Source organism: Caretta caretta, chromosome 4 (genome assembly GCF_965140235.1).
Source record: "Caretta caretta isolate rCarCar2 chromosome 4, rCarCar1.hap1, whole genome shotgun sequence".
Classification (NCBI taxonomy): Eukaryota; Metazoa; Chordata; order Testudines; family Cheloniidae; genus Caretta; species Caretta caretta.
In genome coordinates, this window is record NC_134209.1 from 53,922,527 (window position 1) to 53,940,511 (window position 17,985).

At 40.0% G+C, this 17,985-nt stretch overlaps 1 long non-coding RNA gene across 1 annotated transcript in view; it reads right to left on the reverse strand.

Annotated features, from left to right (window-relative positions):
• Positions 1-17,428, reverse strand: part of LOC125635717 (uncharacterized) — a 141,076-nt gene extending 123,648 nt beyond the window's left edge. Inside the window, exon 1 of the long non-coding RNA XR_012668076.1 lies at positions 16,236-17,428. This is a non-coding gene — a long non-coding RNA (uncharacterized LOC125635717). The remainder of the gene's footprint in view (positions 1-16,235) is intronic.
• Positions 17,429-17,985: the final 557 nt, after the last annotated feature.

The following is a 17,985-nucleotide window of genomic DNA, read 5'->3' on the forward strand; positions in this document are numbered from 1 at the left end:
TATTAGAATATCTCTGTTGGGGGAGGGGGGAGGAGGGGAAGAAAAGGTTTATCCACAACTCAAGAATAGTATTCTTAAAGGGAAGCTTTATAACTAGCTCTGAGGTGGTGGGTTCAGTCCTGAGATAATAATTTGTTTTTAAAACAACAAGGAGTCTGGTGGCACCTTAAAGACTAACAGATTTATTTGGGCATAGGCTTTCATGGGCTAGAACCCACTACATCGGATGCTAGCCCACGAAAGCTTATGCCCAAATAAATCTGTTAGTCTTTAAGGTGCCACCAGACTCCTTGTTGTTTTTGTGGGTAAAGACTAACATAGCTACCTCCTGATACTTGCTGACTTTGGTAACATTCTTTGGTTGGGATTTATAACCAAATGGACAGCTACCTTTTTAAGAACATAAGAACAGACTTACGAGGTCAGACCAATGGTTCATCTTGCCCAGTATCCTGTCTTCCAACAGTGAAACAGTGCCAGGTGCTTCAGAGGGAATGAACAGAACATGCAGTCGAGTGATCCATACCCTGTTGTCCACTCCCAGCTTCTAACAGTCAGAACCTAGGACATCCAGATCATGAGGTTGCATCCCTGAGCATCTTGGCTAATAGCCATTTAATAGACCTATCATCCATGAATTTATCTAATTCTTTTTTGAACCCCATTATAGTTTTGGCCTTCACAACATTCCCTGGAAATGAGTTCCACAGATTAACTGTGTTTTGTGTGAAATACTTCCTTTTATTTATCTTAAACCTGCTGCCTATTAATTTCATTGGGTGGCCCCTGGTTCCTGTACTATGTGAAGGATTAAATAGAATCCTCTTTAGAATTTATAAGAATTGATTATTTTTAGTATTTATTTGATGATTTAACTCATTGTATTATTTAATTATAATCTAGTGTTGAGACTAACGTATTGATTTCACATCAATTTGATAGTTGTAATGCTTTATTCTTAATTTGGTATTATTAACAGGAGCTTAGTTTTGTGATGTTTTCTTAATTTTATTTTTGTTTGATTAATGAGTTAATAATATTTATAAAAGTGATACTGAGTTATATTTCTTTCAATAAACAATGTGAGTTCAGAAACTTTGATGACTTGGGTGGATATCAGCCAGTCAGTCTAAAGCCTGACCAGCTCCCTCAAAGTAGCCTTTGGTTTTCAGAAGGTGAAAAACATAAGAGGAAAATTTTTGTGCCCACAAAATACAGTCAAACTTTGCAGGTAAAAATGCAATCACAGAAAATGAAGCCCTTAGAATGCTTAAAAGCTATTAAAGCTATCTAAATAAGGCATGGCTCGAAGCACTTGGTAATCAAATGCATACTGTAAAGCCTTTAATCTCTAGCTCACAAGATCAAATCTAGCCCAAATTCATGACTGAAAGTAGTTACCATCTAACGTCAATTCAATGAACTATGTGGCCTCAATCCAGTTCCCAGTGGAAAAATGTACACCAAAAAATTGTCCCCCCACACCCCATTAGCTCCCTTTATGGCAGTCTCATCAGAGAAGCCAAACCAGTGATCTATCCTCACAAATCCCACATTGGGGTGGGGGAACTCCAAGTTCAGATATGACAATGGGGCACCACAGGGAGTTTGCACTGTTTTTGCTCAATGGCCCTTTTTAATGGTTCAGCAGAGAAATTGAGTCTCCACAGTCAGACCAGCAATTTTCATAAACATTCAGTTCACATAAGTGTTTTATATATCTGTGCCTTTATATCAATATACTTAGCTACATTGTGCAGGGCCAGCCATAAGAAATTGAAACAGCACTTTGAATGATTCTGTACTTTCAGTACACTCCCCTGACCTTTTCCTGACTCTCCTGCATCCCTTTATAGACCCCACTTTCTATAAGACCCCTCCACATTGGGAGAGCACTGTACCTTTTTAAAAAAAAATAAGCTTCAATAGCTAGATCCACTAGGAAAGCTGGCCTGAAGAGTGTGCTGGGAGAAATTTGGAGAGAAACATGAAGGAAGCTGAAGGAAGCAGAAATGGGCTATGCATATTTCTTCATATGGTGCCCTGTAAAACCACAGGTAAACCCAGGCTACATGGGAAACTCCCAAGATGGCAGATCTATTTTCTTTATCCTCACATTTCTATAGCAAGTATAAATCTTATTTTGCCTCCCTTTTAAAAATACACCAAATATAAATGCAGAAGCAAAACAAGTCAGAGATGCAATATGCTTGGGATTGTTTTTTTTTTTTATAGCTTTATTGTCATTCCAGAAGTAATCTACATAACTAGTAGCCATAGTGTTATTTGCATTAACATGTATGACATAAAGTAAAGCACCTAGAGGTTTGCTTCCTAAATGAAGCGAGAACTTTTACACCATTTGTACCAGGAAAAGTAAATTACATTTTCCCCGCCTGTATAAACTTTGGTACACCGACTTCCTCCCTGAAGAGCACATAATAGCTATAGTTAAGTAAAATCAGGTCAACATGTCGTCTTTTATTTTATTTAAGGTAAACTAGCTTTCCTGTCCCACTGAAGTCTATATTTTTAGTACCTATTTAAGACCTAAATTAGAGGTTAACATTAGTGTTCAGCCTGCTGCCTGCACAGTCTGATTTTGCTCAGTGATAAACTTAATAGCCTTTAGTGACAGACAGCAGCTGAGGAGCTTCGGGTGGGGAGGTTCATATCCAGCAGCAGTCTAAAACATTTATAGCAGTTTAATAACAACATCAGTAAGAGGCAGATCTATTGTAAGATGCCTGTGGTGGCAATTATTCTACTTTGTTTACTTTGGCTACTAATGCCATAGAGCAGAATCTATTATGCTTACTAAGCACCGCCTCTTCTTTTCCGGTCATTCATATCCCATGTCTGGAAAGGGAGAGGAATAATTTGCACCCCCTGCCCCCCCCCCCCCCAAAAAAAAGTAAAATACACAGGACAGATACCATACTGTACCTGGCACAGACCATATTTCTTTAGGGCACAGACATTCATTCTGTTTTTGCGGCAGGATGCATTGGTATTAGGATATGATGATCTGCATGTAAAAAATAACCTCTGAAAAGACATTACCTCACAAGAAAAATTTGTGCACTATATTAATTTTTCAAGATTGGATTAAGCCTGTTTGGGTTAAATGTGGATATCAGCACTTTTGAAACCCAAATCTGATGCATATGGCACTCTTTATTGTCGTAGAGGTTCAATCAGTGGATACTTAAAATCTTTCTGCTGGCAGTAAAAATCACTGATGAGGTTTACATGTAATTTATCAAGGGGTGCCTGGTTCCAAAAGCCATTCCTTCTCATTCTCTGGGGAAGTGTGGCTGCTAAAGCAACTTTGCAGTTGTGCTACCTGCTAAAACGCCCTGGAAAAATCTTCTTTATATCAAGGCAATATTTAAATTAGAGAGGACATTTTGGTTACTTTTTGTGTGCTTAAGGTTCAAACAGCCTCACATTTATTCAGTTGATATCTGTCTCTGTGTTTCATGCTATTCTTTAAAAAAAAAAAAAAACTTGTGGAAAAAACGAAGCTTTCTTTTAACCAAAATTACTCAATAAGTGGCTGTCCTCACCCTCCTGTGTTTTCTCATTCCCAGCTCTTAACCCTGTGAAAAATAAGCACACCTCTCATTGCACAGAGCCAAGTAAGGCCAAAGTTGGAGCTGTGTGAGGTACTGTATTGTTGGGATGAGTGAAGTTACTGAACAGGCAGCTGGTTTGATCCATATCCACGCACCCCATGGGCTCCTGCTTTGGGCCTTTAAGGGAAAAAAAAAGACTTCGTTTGTAGAGAAAGACCAGAGCTCCTTGTCCTACGACTGTTTTTTTTACCAGGCAAGCCAACTCGTTCTGTCAGCATTATTTTCCCTTTCTATGCCTAATGCAAGCACACCCCCAGTGTCCATACTTCTTCTCTAATGGTTGTTCTGTATTTTGTACATGTGTGTGGCATTATTTTGACTTTCAATGTGCTCCTAGTTAGGGCCCGGTAAAACACTTGGGATGGAAAAATTAACTCACACAAACATGGCCAGTTTTAAACTGCTGGATCAAATTCTGCATTCATAAAATGTTCCTCCCAGTAGCCTGCAGCTAATGTATTATATAAAACGGGTCCTTAGGTGAGTGATCTTCCATCATTCAGGTTCCTGACCTTGATCATGAAAATCAGTAGCCTCCCACCATAGACTCTATATACCTTGGTTAGCGAGAGCTAAGCCCTAGCTGCCCAAGAAATCCTTATCCAGACATCAGAGCCTGGCTGTCTGCTAGTAGCTACACGCTACTGAGACCATATATATTGAATCCTAAGGATCATGTGTCCAGCCCTACCTCTGTTCCCTGAGGTCTCGCTTAAGCTTGATTTTGCCTCTGTCATAAATATAAAGGGAAGGGTAACCACCTTTCTGTATACAGAACTATAAAATCCTTCCTGGCCAGAGGCAAAACCCTTTCACCTGTAAAGGGTTAAGAAGCTAAGATAACCTCGCTGGCACCTGACCACAATGACCAATGAGGAGACAAGTTACTTTCAAAGCTGGAGTGGGGGAAGGGTCTGTCTGTCTGTGTGATGCTTTTGCCGGGAACAGATCAGGAATGCTCTTCATAACTCCTTAAGTTAGTAAGTAATCTAGCTAGAAATGCGTTAGATTTCCTTTTGTTTAATGGCTGGTAAAACAGCTGTGCTGAATAGAATGTATATTCCTGATTTTGTGCCTTTTTTGTAACTTAAGGTTGTGCCTAGAGGGATTCTCCATGTTTTGAATCTGATTACCCTGTAAGGTATTTACCATCCTGATTTTACAGAGGTGATTCTTTTACTTTTTCTTTAATTAAAATTCTTCTTTTAAGAACCTGATTGCTTTTTCATTGTTCTTAAGATCCAAGGGTTTGGGTCTGTGTTCACCTATGCAAATTGGTGAAGATTTTTATCAAGCCTTCCCTAGGAAAGGGGATGTAGGGCTTGGGGGGATATTTTGGGGAGAACACGTCTCCAAGTGGGCTCTTTCCCTGTTCTTTGTTTAACATGCTTGGTGGTGGCAGCATAGGGTTCAAGGACAAGGCAAAGTTTGTACCTTGAGGAAGTTTTTAATCTAAGCTGGTAAGAATAAGCTTAGGGGGTTTTTCATGCAGGTCCTCACATCTATACCCTAGAGTTCAGAGTGTGGAAGGAACCTTGACAGCCTCTCTGGGTTTCCTTGCTGGTTTACTATACAACACATTATATAGTCACTAATGAAAATATACCAATCACCATATGCTCATACTGAGCAATTACCTTTCTCTGAGAAATAAAGGAGAGATTAAGATACCAAAGAACAGAAGTGTCAGCAGCTATTGAACCTAGAAGATAAGGATTTAAAGATTACACTACTGTGTGTCTGAAATGTGTGTAGCTTATTTTGCTCCTTATTACAAATGAAAATGGCCAGAATAGTTTTATTTAGTTTTGTTTAAAAGCAGCTTGCATTTTACATTAGAAATTTGTGTCTTGTGTACCCTATTTATCCTGGAAGACTATAAATGACTGGAGAACTTTCATGTTTGTGAAGAGTTAAGTGTTATGAACTAGGAGATATGTATTATTTTTTATGAATATTATGTGTGACTTGATTTCCCTGTTCAATTTTGTATTGCTGCCTGCTTGACCTCAAAGGGTTAAGTCAGAATGGACTTGAGGATTGGCCTAAGCAGGAAACAAAAGAAGGACTAAGGGGTCAGTTAGCTTGAGGGGTACACACCTTCAAAGCACCTAAGAGAATAAAGGGGCCATTATTGGGAGATCCTACTTCCAGGCCACAGCAAAATTAACTGGCTTTGTATTGCCAAGTCAGAAACCTTAAAGATCAAAAGACCTTGACCAGTTAAGAAGGTGTCTCTGTAAGGAAGGCAGGGGCTTCCGGGTGAACTGAGGGAGGTAGCCCTGGCTGTGCAAGTGAAAAAGTTGACAGACTGAAAAGACTCACTCAGAGTACATCTACACTGCAGCTGGGAGCATGCTTCGTAGTTTCTGTAGACAGACACATACTAGCTAGTAGGGCACAAAAAATAGCAGTATAGCTGGGGGTAGAATGGCTGGCAGGTCAGGCTGCCCGAACCTCTGGGTACATACTCAGGCAGTTAGCCTGAGCCGCAGCCATGCTACCACCAGCTACACTGCTATTTTTAAGAAGCAACCCCAAGCAAAGCTAGCACGTCTGCCTACCCAAGCTGGGACACAAACTCCCAGCTCCAGCATGGACGTATCCTTGGAGACCGAGGGAGCAGTGTAGGCTTCTTGTCTCAACTCAGAGATGAAGAATAAACCAAATGCTCCTGAGCTAGAGCTAGAGAGGTTAAACTTAGGTGAAGATCTATAGATCTTGTCTATAGATCTTGCTATTATTTAAAATTTACTTTTCTCCCTGTTGTATACATTTTGGGCCAAATTCATCCAGCTTTGGTTTGAAGATGCTATTTCTGTATCACTGGAAATATATGCTAGCACAGGCTCCTAAAGGTACCAACTCTATTGCGCCTGCTAAATAACATGGTTGGCAAACAGGAGAGTGTAACCTGGCAACCCAGTCAGAGTGGTTGGATTGCAGACTCTAACCCTAAAAAGAAATGGGCCTGCCACTTGAAAGGGGTGCACTTGACAGACTGGAAGATGGTTTCAGCAAGAGCAGGCTATCCAGGGACTGTGACAGTAGCAAGTAAATGAAGCCTGATCAACTGAGAGGGGGGAAGGATTTTTAGTTAGACTGCTTACATTGTTTGGGCCAGATCCTGTTCTGTATCAGAGCACTGCTAGGTCCATCTGAGGAGTAAGAGGGGTGGTAAGGTGTTTTTAAGGTACCTTTGTAGCTCAGTGATGTCAGGGACATTCTGTGCTGGCTACAGTCCCCAGGGCAAAACAGAGCAGCCTTGTGGCTATTCTACATTACTTCATATGCCTGCAGGAACTGTTCTGCCAGGCAGAAATTCCACATGGGCAGGGGCATTCCATCCACATCCCCTTTAACCCATGGCCACTACACCGGCACCTACTATAGCAGTCCCACACTAAGGGAATGCTTAAGGCAGGTTTAAGTTTGCTTCCAAGGTAGAAGTAGCACAAAGCAGACTAGCCCTTTGATTTTTGTTCTTTTTTATTTTAAATTCAAACATCTAACAAACAGGTGGTTGAAAAAAGAAGATTTGATATAGCTTTGCAAGCCAATGCCAAAATACTACAGCCAACTGAGTGCAGTATGTCTGCATATAGACATGCTAGATAAAATGCCCCCCCAGGACAGGATTGTCAGTGCTAGCTGCAGGCAAATTCAAAGTGATTGAGCATTGGCTGTGTGTTTGGGTTCATGTGTAGCTAGAACCATCTACTACTAATGGACCAAGGAACCAGCATCAGCTGAGATAGTGTGGCAGAGGAGAACTGGATGTAGGAAAAGATAAGGAGGGGGCACATATTCTGTTTCTTCTGAAAACAAGTTGATGTTTTCTTTTTGAAGTCTCAGGCTCTTTGGGCCTAATTAAATTTGAACATGGAAATGAGGAGTAAGCAAAATTCTTGGACAAAAGGCTGTATTTTTCATCCCTACTGGGAACATAAGGAGTGCATGAAAGGCAGTGTCAGGTGTTAAAGCAAAACAGTGTATGTTTTAGCAGCAGTGAAACAATTATGAGCAAAAGGATGCAAATATTTCAGGAATGTAATTGTTTTATGAAAACCATACTGTTCAAGTGCTTTTACTAATTCTGTTCAATGTTACTTTGTGATTCATGCCTTGTAAATCTTGCAACAGAGAGAATATACACCTGCATTTGAGATGATTAATATTTGCTCCATAGCGTGTCCTAGAGTTCTTAATAAGTTATACAAATACAAATAAGTCATACAAAGAGTTACACAAATAAGAGTAAGATCATGGCTTGTCCTACGCTGCCCAGGCAAAGGATTAAGATGTACCTTTACTGTCTCGTGTGGGCTACCTTTAAATGTTGTTCACAGCACAGGAGGAGAAGAGGAGTGTATGTCCCCCTCAATGCATGGGGTAGGAAGAAAACATGAATGGGAGGTGTGGGGGCAAAGCCTGGGCTCCATCCCACAGTGTCCTGAGAATGGAGAGGGACACAATCTACTATTGGTCCATGCCAGAAACAGATCACTTCGTTCCTTGAGCAAGAGGGGAATCAGAGACCGAACTATGATTCTCTATTTGTATCTGAATTTGTTCCCGGGTGTGCTCCACTGGCAATGCAGCTACACACACACCCCCTTACGCAGGGCTGCCTTAAACAGACAAGCTAGCTCTAAATTATTAAGGAACATCTGAGCCAAAAAATTAACTTTCAATTCGAAATCAACTTACTAGAGACTTATGTATGTGTTTTGCAGGTTGCACATTCATTTTAAACAGATGAAAGACAAAGAAAGATGATTTGGCTAAAGCCTTTAGCATGCTTTTGGCAAGACCTAATGCAAAAACATTCAAGGCTTTTTGTAAGTGCCCTCCAGAACCTGCCTGGCATTAGTTCTACCTCTCTGTCATTCATCCCAAGCCCACCATCAGGGTATGAGTGCCCAGTGGAGACTTCATTAACTTTTTACCAAGAACAATAACAGAAAGGTGCCAACCTGGATTTTTCTGTGAATGCTTGAAATGGGTTCCAGCTATGTCACTCCAAACACAAACTGACAAATTATCCTCTCAGTTACACTGCTCCTGAGAGGAGAATTTAGACAAGGATGAATACTTTGTAGTCGCTGGAATGGAATGTGGAAAATGAGAAGGAAAGGTTGTGACAGCTTGAACCACTAATTAAAAAATATTATAATCCTTGCTCTTATAGAAAGCTGAGACAAAGAAATGAGCTTGTGTGTAGACCTGATGACAGTGAGATTTGAAGTCATTCTGATCTCTTGAGGAAGGGAATCCCATTGCTGTATTCCATCTACCAAAAGCATTAGTCCCTAGCTTTCATAGGTCTGAATCCTGTCATAGACCACACCAGTCTTCCTGGGAAACACAGAAGATGTGAAAGATCCTGGTTGTCAAGAGGGAGGCAAGGGCTCCTAGATAGCTCAGACCCAACACATTGAGAGCTTGAAGATTACTACCAGGAATGCAAACTTCATGGGGCATCAAAGGAGAGCCAGAATGGACACCAAAGTAACAGAGTGATGTAATTCTGACTCCTATTTTAGCAGCTGAGCTGCCACTTTCTGAATAGAGTATTTTCAGGGCTTGCTTATTTGTTCTCAGGTATAGGGATATTGCACAAATCAAACCTAGAATAAGATCCTCTTATATTCAGAGTGAGGTAGCTCAATTTGTGTGCGTGTTTTGAGAGTTGACAGGGAATACTTGACTTTGAAAGGTATAGTAGTATGGAGTGAGGGAGTGAGATTCCCTTTGCTTTAGATTGCAATATAATTTTCAATGCCTCGCAACCCTGCAACGGTCTTTCATGACCCCTGTGGGGATCGTGACCCACCAGTTGAGAAACACTGGTGTAGGTAATCATACAAAGTCCATATTGTGCCAGTTCAGGTGCTCTCCCTTAAATCCACAAAGAGACAAATATGACGTAAATGTATAATTCATGACTGTCAAGGATATCTGCTACCACTGATGACAGTGAATTTCTGGCTTTGTGGTACAGATGTCATTAGAATGCCTCCGAAATTGTAAAATCAATAACATAGCGCCTTGCTTTGGTTCATGCGGTCTCATTTTCAGTAGTAACATTGGCCCTTTTTCCCCACCAAAAAATCCCCTTACCTCACATCATTTCAATTTTCGTAGCTCACAATAAAATGAGAAAACTTAAATCTAAGGTAGTTTTCCATTTTCTCTCAAATATTTTGTATTGCTTTGGTACCAACTTACTGTAGGTCATGTGTTAGGAGCGGAAAATAGGAACATGATTTTTTTTAAATTTTAGAACTTGTATCTCTAAGCTGTTACTCACAATACACTTATGGATTAGGCAGAATGGTTTTAAATTACTTTATGCATTGGATAATTGAACTATAACAAGGGCACCGCTAAACTGAAACACACACACAAAATCCGTTTAACAAATTTCTGTGTTACAAGAATTAAAAGAGAACAATAAATATTCCATCTGTGTCAAAATCAACTATAGAACTCAGCCATAATTCTGACAAAAATGACAGAAAAGGATCACTCACTGGGGGTAATCAAAATGGCTGGAAATGTACAGGTGTAGTAAGGAACCAGTTCACTTGTTCATGGAACCAACCACTATTTTATTCAAACATGGTGAGAGTTCAGCAACACAATTAACTTAGAAAATATCCAGAGAGAGAACACATATAGATAAGATTGATAACATTATTTTCTTACTTAAACTGCGGAAGTGGGAATACTGTAGCATCTTTAATTGGCGCAAACTTTTAACATTAGCTATCCCAGTGTACTGTGATAAGAATGCAAATCTTTAGACTCCCATGAAAAAAAAAATGGCAGATTAGATTATTTTTCTGACAACTGGCAAATCTATAAAAAACCCAGCCAGGTCAGCTAAATACTGGTCAGGTGGTGATCCAAGTTCAATTCTCTGCCCCATCTGATAATGACTGAAAGCTCTTCAGTTTACTTGGTTTATTTTTTACCAGTTGCTGATGTTTGATGGTCTATGTGAAATGAACTTGATAGTCTCAGTCCAATTTAAGTGGCAGGTGTCCACATATAACAATTGCCACTAGCTTGTACCCTTGCTGGCTGTCTCCACAAGAAAGCTAAGGACTGAATGGGCATGGAGATTAAACTATTCTTTCAACCCTTCAAGTCAAGGTTGAGGCACATTGGTGGGAAGTCAGTCACAGTGACTTCAAGGGTCCCTCCTCTCAATAATTGTCTTTTTATCTGTTTATGGTACTTACATGGCTCCTATTCCCCTAGCATCTGAGCATCTCACAATCTTTAAAGAGCCTATCCTCACAAACCCCTGAGAGAAAGGGAAGTACTATTATCCCCATTTTACAAATGAGGAATTGAGGCACCAAATGATGTGCCCAAAGTCACAGCAGGAATCTATGACAGGTCTCCAAGTCTCCTGAGTGCTAGGAAAGCATCCAAAACACTGGACCATCCTTCCTCTCTGCTCTCATCCCCTTAAAGTCATTTTAAATTAAAAGCAAGATCAGTTGATTGGATCTGGGATATGACAGTTGTCCTGCAGCAGGAAGATGTTCTCAAAAAGCTGCTCAGGACTCAGGTGTGAAGTCTCAGGAAGTCTGTTCTAATTCTATAAGATCTAAACCAATGTCACCTGCTGTGGACTTGTTTAAGACTTGAATGTCAGTCTTAACTGTCTTCAGTGACTATTTCACCTGCTGTTTCCATGTTTCTCAGAAATACACACTTTAGCTACATTTTAAATGTACAGAAGGAAAATAAATACTTCAGCTTCCCTTGACAATGTTTTGTTTCAAAAGTTACACTTCTTACAAGGTTTTACTACTGCCACCTCATCAGCTCCCCCCTACATGCACACAGAGTTGGGGGTTTTATCTAGCTCTACAAGTGCAAAAACAAGTCTAAAGTACATGTATCTGGTTTAAGACTGTCTGAAAATTGAATGTAAGTCCTTCTTTACTGAAAGGACATCTGAATTTGTAGTGCAAGGGGCACTTAGCCCTGACCAATGGTATATTAAAGCATAGGTGATGGTCCAATAGTAGAAAAGTAGTGTAGCATTATTCACTTCAAGTAAAAAAAAATTACTGGTCCTTTAATGACATGTGTATGTTTAATAGAGGGTGCCTAGTGTCAATGCGTTACTATATTTCAAACTTTTTAAATAACGTGTAATTCATCTGAAGAAAGTTATTCCAGCCTGAAACTTGGCATCTAAATTCATAAAAGTATATATTTTTCATTTATAAAAGTGCTCTAAGATATAAACTTGTGGCCTCTAAGCTCTGTATAAAACCAAAAAAAAAAAAAAAGAAAAGACAACAAGTCCTCAAAAACAAAATAGCAATATCAGCACAAAGAAACTGAACAAAAAATACAGAGATCCCCAGCCTCTCCAAAATGCAAACTCAAAAGGAAATATCTTCAGACATCAGGTTAGCTTGAATATTTTTGACTAGCAAAAATGTGAAAGCTGATTTTTACTGATCAATTTTTAAACAGGCTGTATCTAAAATTACGGTATTTTTTCCCTTCTTCAGACACCAGTGTCACCCTCTGCTAAACAGATGCAGAATGTTGTGGCCTTGTAGGTCAGCTTCCCAGTAGAGAAAAAAAAATAGTGAATAGGAGTCTGGATGTAATTTGCTTTATTTACACATATCTACTACTCCTGGAGCAGAGGAATTGACAAACATCATACAGGCAAGCCCTTCTTCCAGAAATCTCAGCCCACGCACCAGTCATGGTTCCCAGGAAGCTATACTGCTGGAGAAATGCCTCCAAATGTTGAGACTAAACAGAGAGCAAACTCTCTTCTATCTGCCACAACTTCTCTCAAAAGACCATTGCATAACAAAACTAACAATATAGCATTTCTTCAAAAACTAAAAACTTGCTTTCATATTAAGGAAAATAACTTGCAAGACTATGCGTAACAGCATCATCTAGTGACTTCTGCCATAACAGTATTATTGTGATAGTACTGATGGCAGATATCTTGGTATTAAAGTGTGTATATATTCAGACTAAGAACTTTCAGGAAAGTGAACTATTTGAGTCTGCAAGTGAGAGCTAGAAAGACCACTCCCTTCACCTACTTCTTGGATATTCCCATCCTAACTGCCTCAAGAGGTCTTAACTTTCAGAGGTTACAAACATAATTAAAAGTCTACCAAATGAAGGAAGTAAGAGGAGAATTACTGGATCAAGGGACATCTTAGCAACCATACTAATAGACTTTAATGTAATACATATTTCTTGAAAGAAAAAGAAAGGAAATTCAGCTCATCGTTATTAGTTTGTCCTGTGGAGAAGGGTGTTCAAACGAACTAGAAACTTGGACTTTCTTTAGGGACCCATATTCAGAAATAAGCTACTTAGAAATGGGAAAAAGCTTGTCTATTTGTGACATAACAGATCCTGTGGGGGGCAGGGGGGAGACTGCAGAGTACAGTTCTGAGGTGAAAAATTATCCCTTCCTAGAAAATATAGAGTAATCCTGATTATATGATAATATCCTGATGAATTTCATGCCATACCATTACTAATCAAAATAAGATTTTATCATCAGTCCTGCATGATTACCTTAGCTTATAAAATTCAAGACGTTTTCTGCTTTCATACATCACAGACAACAGCCAGATAATAGGAAAGGTTCCAAATCCCCAATGATTATTTTGCATGTGAACCATAAATAGGAAATATTAAAAAGAAAGACAACTAAAGTTTCTAAACTTAGAGAAATATGCAGGGTAACAAGGAAAAGTATGTTTTGACTACAACATCCATTAAACTGCACATAGGGGAGAAACCACAAAAAGATCAGGCATGAAAATTCAAGATGAGTTTTTTTCCAAAGCCAGTTTCACTTAACTGGACTTTGACCAATGTATGGTTTCTAATCACCTTTATAGGAATAATCCTGGGCTTTATTCTTAATGAGGGAGTCTCTCTGTTGTCTATAATTGTGTACATGTGACTCTCATTAACATTAATAAGCATTAGGGAGACACATATAACCTTAATGTAACCAAATGCAACCCAAGTGACTTTGAAAGGGTTGTGTCCTCTTACACCAGGTCTGAATTTGGCCCATGGTTTCTGATGAAAGAATTCTGAGCATGCAAGAAATTCAAGTTTGTTCCTTGGTGGTGCATCAAGGCCAGAATTATCTCCTAATGGGGGAAAATCCAAAGAAAACTGCAATCACTCAAACATTCTCAAAATACAATGCAATTATGATGATGATAATGGCTATTGCTCTAATTTCTGTAGAACTCAGTCCTATAATCACGGGGAGAAAACACTTATTGAAACCTAATGAAGTTTTATAGGAGTAAAGATTCAGCTGTATTAGTCATTTGTTATCTTAAATACCGTACAGTCAGACAAGTGATGAAGTTTTATAAACCAAATTTGATGATTAAAAAAACAGTTATTCAGGATATTTCTGCTATTTGTATTTTCACCATTTTTCATGTTATTTTATGGTAATTATTTTAAATAAATGCAACTTGCAGAAAAATCCCAGTACTGAATATATATGCAAGATAATTCAATATTTTAAAAATGATTTATTGTTGGAAATTTCTGAAACACTGAAAAGCTGCATTGATTTTTTTTAAAAAAAGAAGTTTCAGTAAAATACATCCCCAAGCCTAATTACTCACTTTGACAGAGCAAGCTCGAGATGACAGATATGTTCTTGTACATTACCAATCGGCTTGAGAAATGAAATTCAGAATGGGATTTTGAACAATACTAATCTTGAGGGTATGTGAATCTGGGATTTTGGTTTGATCCGTTATAGTGAAGAAGGCTAGATGTAAAATTTGGTTCCAGATCCAGGTTCAAATCGCAAACCTTCTCAGAGTTCACAAGTTTTGGGGCTTTTGTTCAGCCACACATCATTTAACTTCAATAGTCTACAATAAAAAGGCTATTTTGTGTTTAAAGTATCAATTCTTCCTGAGATCATGGGAGTTTTCCATTATTATTTTAAAATTATATTTTATTGTTTAAATAATATGCATCTATTGTTATACTTCGTGATTTTGTTTTTCCCCATTTTTATCTTCCCTTTATGGTTTTTCCCCATCCCCCAATTCTTTTCTGGTGGATTTTTTTTTTTAAACGATTTCACCAGACAGCCTAATCCACATGGATTTAATTTGCGGTATGGAGACAGTTTGCTGTATTTTCATAGATTTCAAGGCCAGAAGGGACCACTGTGATCATCTAGTCTGACCTCCTGTATAGCACAGGCCATAGAACTTCCACAAAATTGTTCCTAGAGCATATCTTTTAGAAAAACATCCAATTTTGATATAAAAATTGCCAGGGATGGAGAAACCATCATCTGTGCCACCACTAAATTGTGCCAATGGTTAATTTACCATTATGGTTAAAAATTTATGTCTTATTTCCAGTATGAATGTATCTAGCTTTCAACTTCCAGCCATTGGATTGTGTTATACCTTTTATACCTGATACACTGAATAGCCCAAATATTCATTGCCTATGTAGGTATTTATAAACTACACTCAAGTCACACCTTAACTTTCTCTTTGTTAAACTAAATAAAGTGAGCACTCCCTCTCTATGTGTGTATGTCTAAACTGCAATTAGACACCCTGGCTGGCCTGTACCAGCTAACTCAGGTTCATGGGGCTCAGCCTAAGGGCTTGTTTAACTGTGCTGTAGACACTCAGGCTTGGGCTGCAGCCAAAGCTCTGGGACATTCCCACCACACAGGGTCTTAAGAGTTGGGGCTCCAGCCCAAGTCCAAATAGCTAAATCACAGTTAAACAGCCATTTTGCTCAAGCCCTGCGAGCCCAAGTCAGCTGACACACACCAGCTGCAGGTTTTCAAATTGCAGTGTAGACATACCCTATAAGGTATGTTGTCAAGGTTCCTCCCCCACTCTGAACTCTCGGGTACAGATGTGGGGACCTGCATGAAAAAACCCCCTAAGCTTATCTTTACCAGCTTAGGTCAAAACTTCCCCAAGGTACAAAATATTACACCCGTTATCCTTGGAATGGCCGCTACCACCACCAAACTAATACTGGTTACTGGGGAAGAGCTGTTTGGACACGTCTTTCCCCCCAAAATACTTCCCAAAACCTTGCACCCCACTTCCTGGACAAGGTTTGGTAAAAAAGCCTCACCAATTTGCCTAGGTGACTACAGACCCAGACCCTTGGATCTTAAGAACAATGAACAATCCTCCCAACACTTGCACCCCCCCTTTCCTGGGAAATGTTGGATAAAAAGCCTCACCAATTTGCATAGGTGACCACAGACCCAAACCCTTGGATCTGAGAACAATGAAAAAGCATTCAGTTTTTACAAGAAGACTTTTAATAAAAAATAGAAGTAAATAGAAATAAAGAAATCCCCCCTGTAAAATCAGGATGGTAGATATCTTACAGGGTAATTAGATTCAAAAACATAGAGAACCCCTCTAGGCAAAACCTTAAGTTACAAAAAAGATACACAGACAGAAATAGTTATTCTATTCAGCACAATTCTTTTCTCAGCCATTTAAAGAAATCATAATCTAACACATACCTAGCTAGATTACTTACTAAAAGTTCTAAGACTCCATTCCTGTTCTGTCTCTGGCAAGAGCAGCACACAGACAGACTCTTTGTCCCTCTCCCTCCTCCCAGCTTTTGAAAGTATCTTGTCTCCTCATTGGTCATTTTGGTCAGGTGCCAGCGAGGTTACCTTTAGCTTCTTAACCCTTTACAGGTGAGAGGAGCTTTCCCCTGGCCAGGAGGGATTTCAAAGGGGTTTACCCTTCCCTTTATATTTATGACACGCCCCCCAAATCTCAGCTAGGGTGAAACACTGGCTGGGATTTCTTCCTGGAGCTCTAGGAAAAACAGAGTTAATAAGACACATGCATCTCTAAACATACTACCAAGTACATAAAGACTAACAATATTTTCCACATCTCAAGGACGATTTTAACCAGTTGATTCTGGGAAACTTTCACGGGAGAGTGCATCAGCCACTTTGTTAGAAGCTCCTGAGATGTGTTGGACGTCGAAATCAAAATCTTGGAGAGCTAAACTCCACCGAAGAAGTTTTTTGTTAGTTTCCTTGACGGTGTGAAGCCACTTCAGTGCAGCATGGTCGGTTTGCAGGTGGAAACGCCGTCCCCAAACATATGGGCGTAGCTTTTCCAGAGCGTAGACAATGGCATAACATTCTTTTTCAGTGACTGACCAGTTGCTTTCCCTCTCAGACAGTTTTTTGCTGAGAAACACTACAGGGTGGAATTCTTGATCAGGTCCTTTCTGCATTAAAACTGCTCCCACACCACGCTTGGATGCATCTGTGGTTACTAGGAACGGTTTGTCAAAGTCTGGGGCCCTTAGTACAGGGTCAGACATGAGTGTCGCTTTAAGCTTGTTAAAGGCCTTCTGACACTTTCCGGTCCACTGAACAGCATTTGGCTGTTTCTTTTTGGTTAGGTCTGTCAGTGGGGCAGCGATTTGGCTGTAGTGCGGTACAAATCGTCTGTAATAACCGGCCAAGCCTAAGAAGGATTGAACCTGTTTCTTTGACTTTGGGACAGGCCACTTTTGGATAGCATCCACTTTGGCCTGTAGGGGGCTGATAGTTCCTTGACCCACCTGGTGTCCAAGGTAAGTCACTCTGTTTAGGCCTATTTGACACTTCTTAGCCTTAACAGTTAGTCCTGCCTCCCTTATGCGCTCAAGGACTTTTTGTAGATGTTCCAGGTGGTCTGCCCAGGAATCCGAAAATATGGCCACATCGTCAAGGTAGGCGACTGCATATTCTCCTAATCCCGCTAGGAGACCATCTACAAGTCTTTGGAAAGTGGCGGGTGCATTTCGCAGCCCGAAAGGGAGTACATTAAATTCATACAGCCCGAGATGTGTGATGAAGGCTGACCTTTCCTTGGCAGATTCGTCTAGCGGTACCTGCCAGTACCCCTTGGTTAAGTCCAAGGTAGAGATGAACTGGGCCCGTCCCAGTTTCTCTAATAGTTCATCTGTGCGTGGCATGGGATAGTTGTCTGGGCGAGTTACAGCATTTAGCTTACGGTAGTCCACGCAAAAACGTATTTCCCCATCTGGTTTGGGAACTAGAACCACTGGAGATGCCCATGCACTTTCAGAGGGGCGGATTACCCCCATCTGTAACATATCCTGGATCTCCCGTTCTATAGCAGTTTTAGCTTGAGGAGACACCCGGTAAGGTTGGACCCTAATTGGGTGAGCATTACCTGTGTCAATGGAGTGGTATGCCCGTTCAGTCAGTCCTGGGGTGGCTGAGAACGTTGGCGCGTAGCTAGTGCACAGC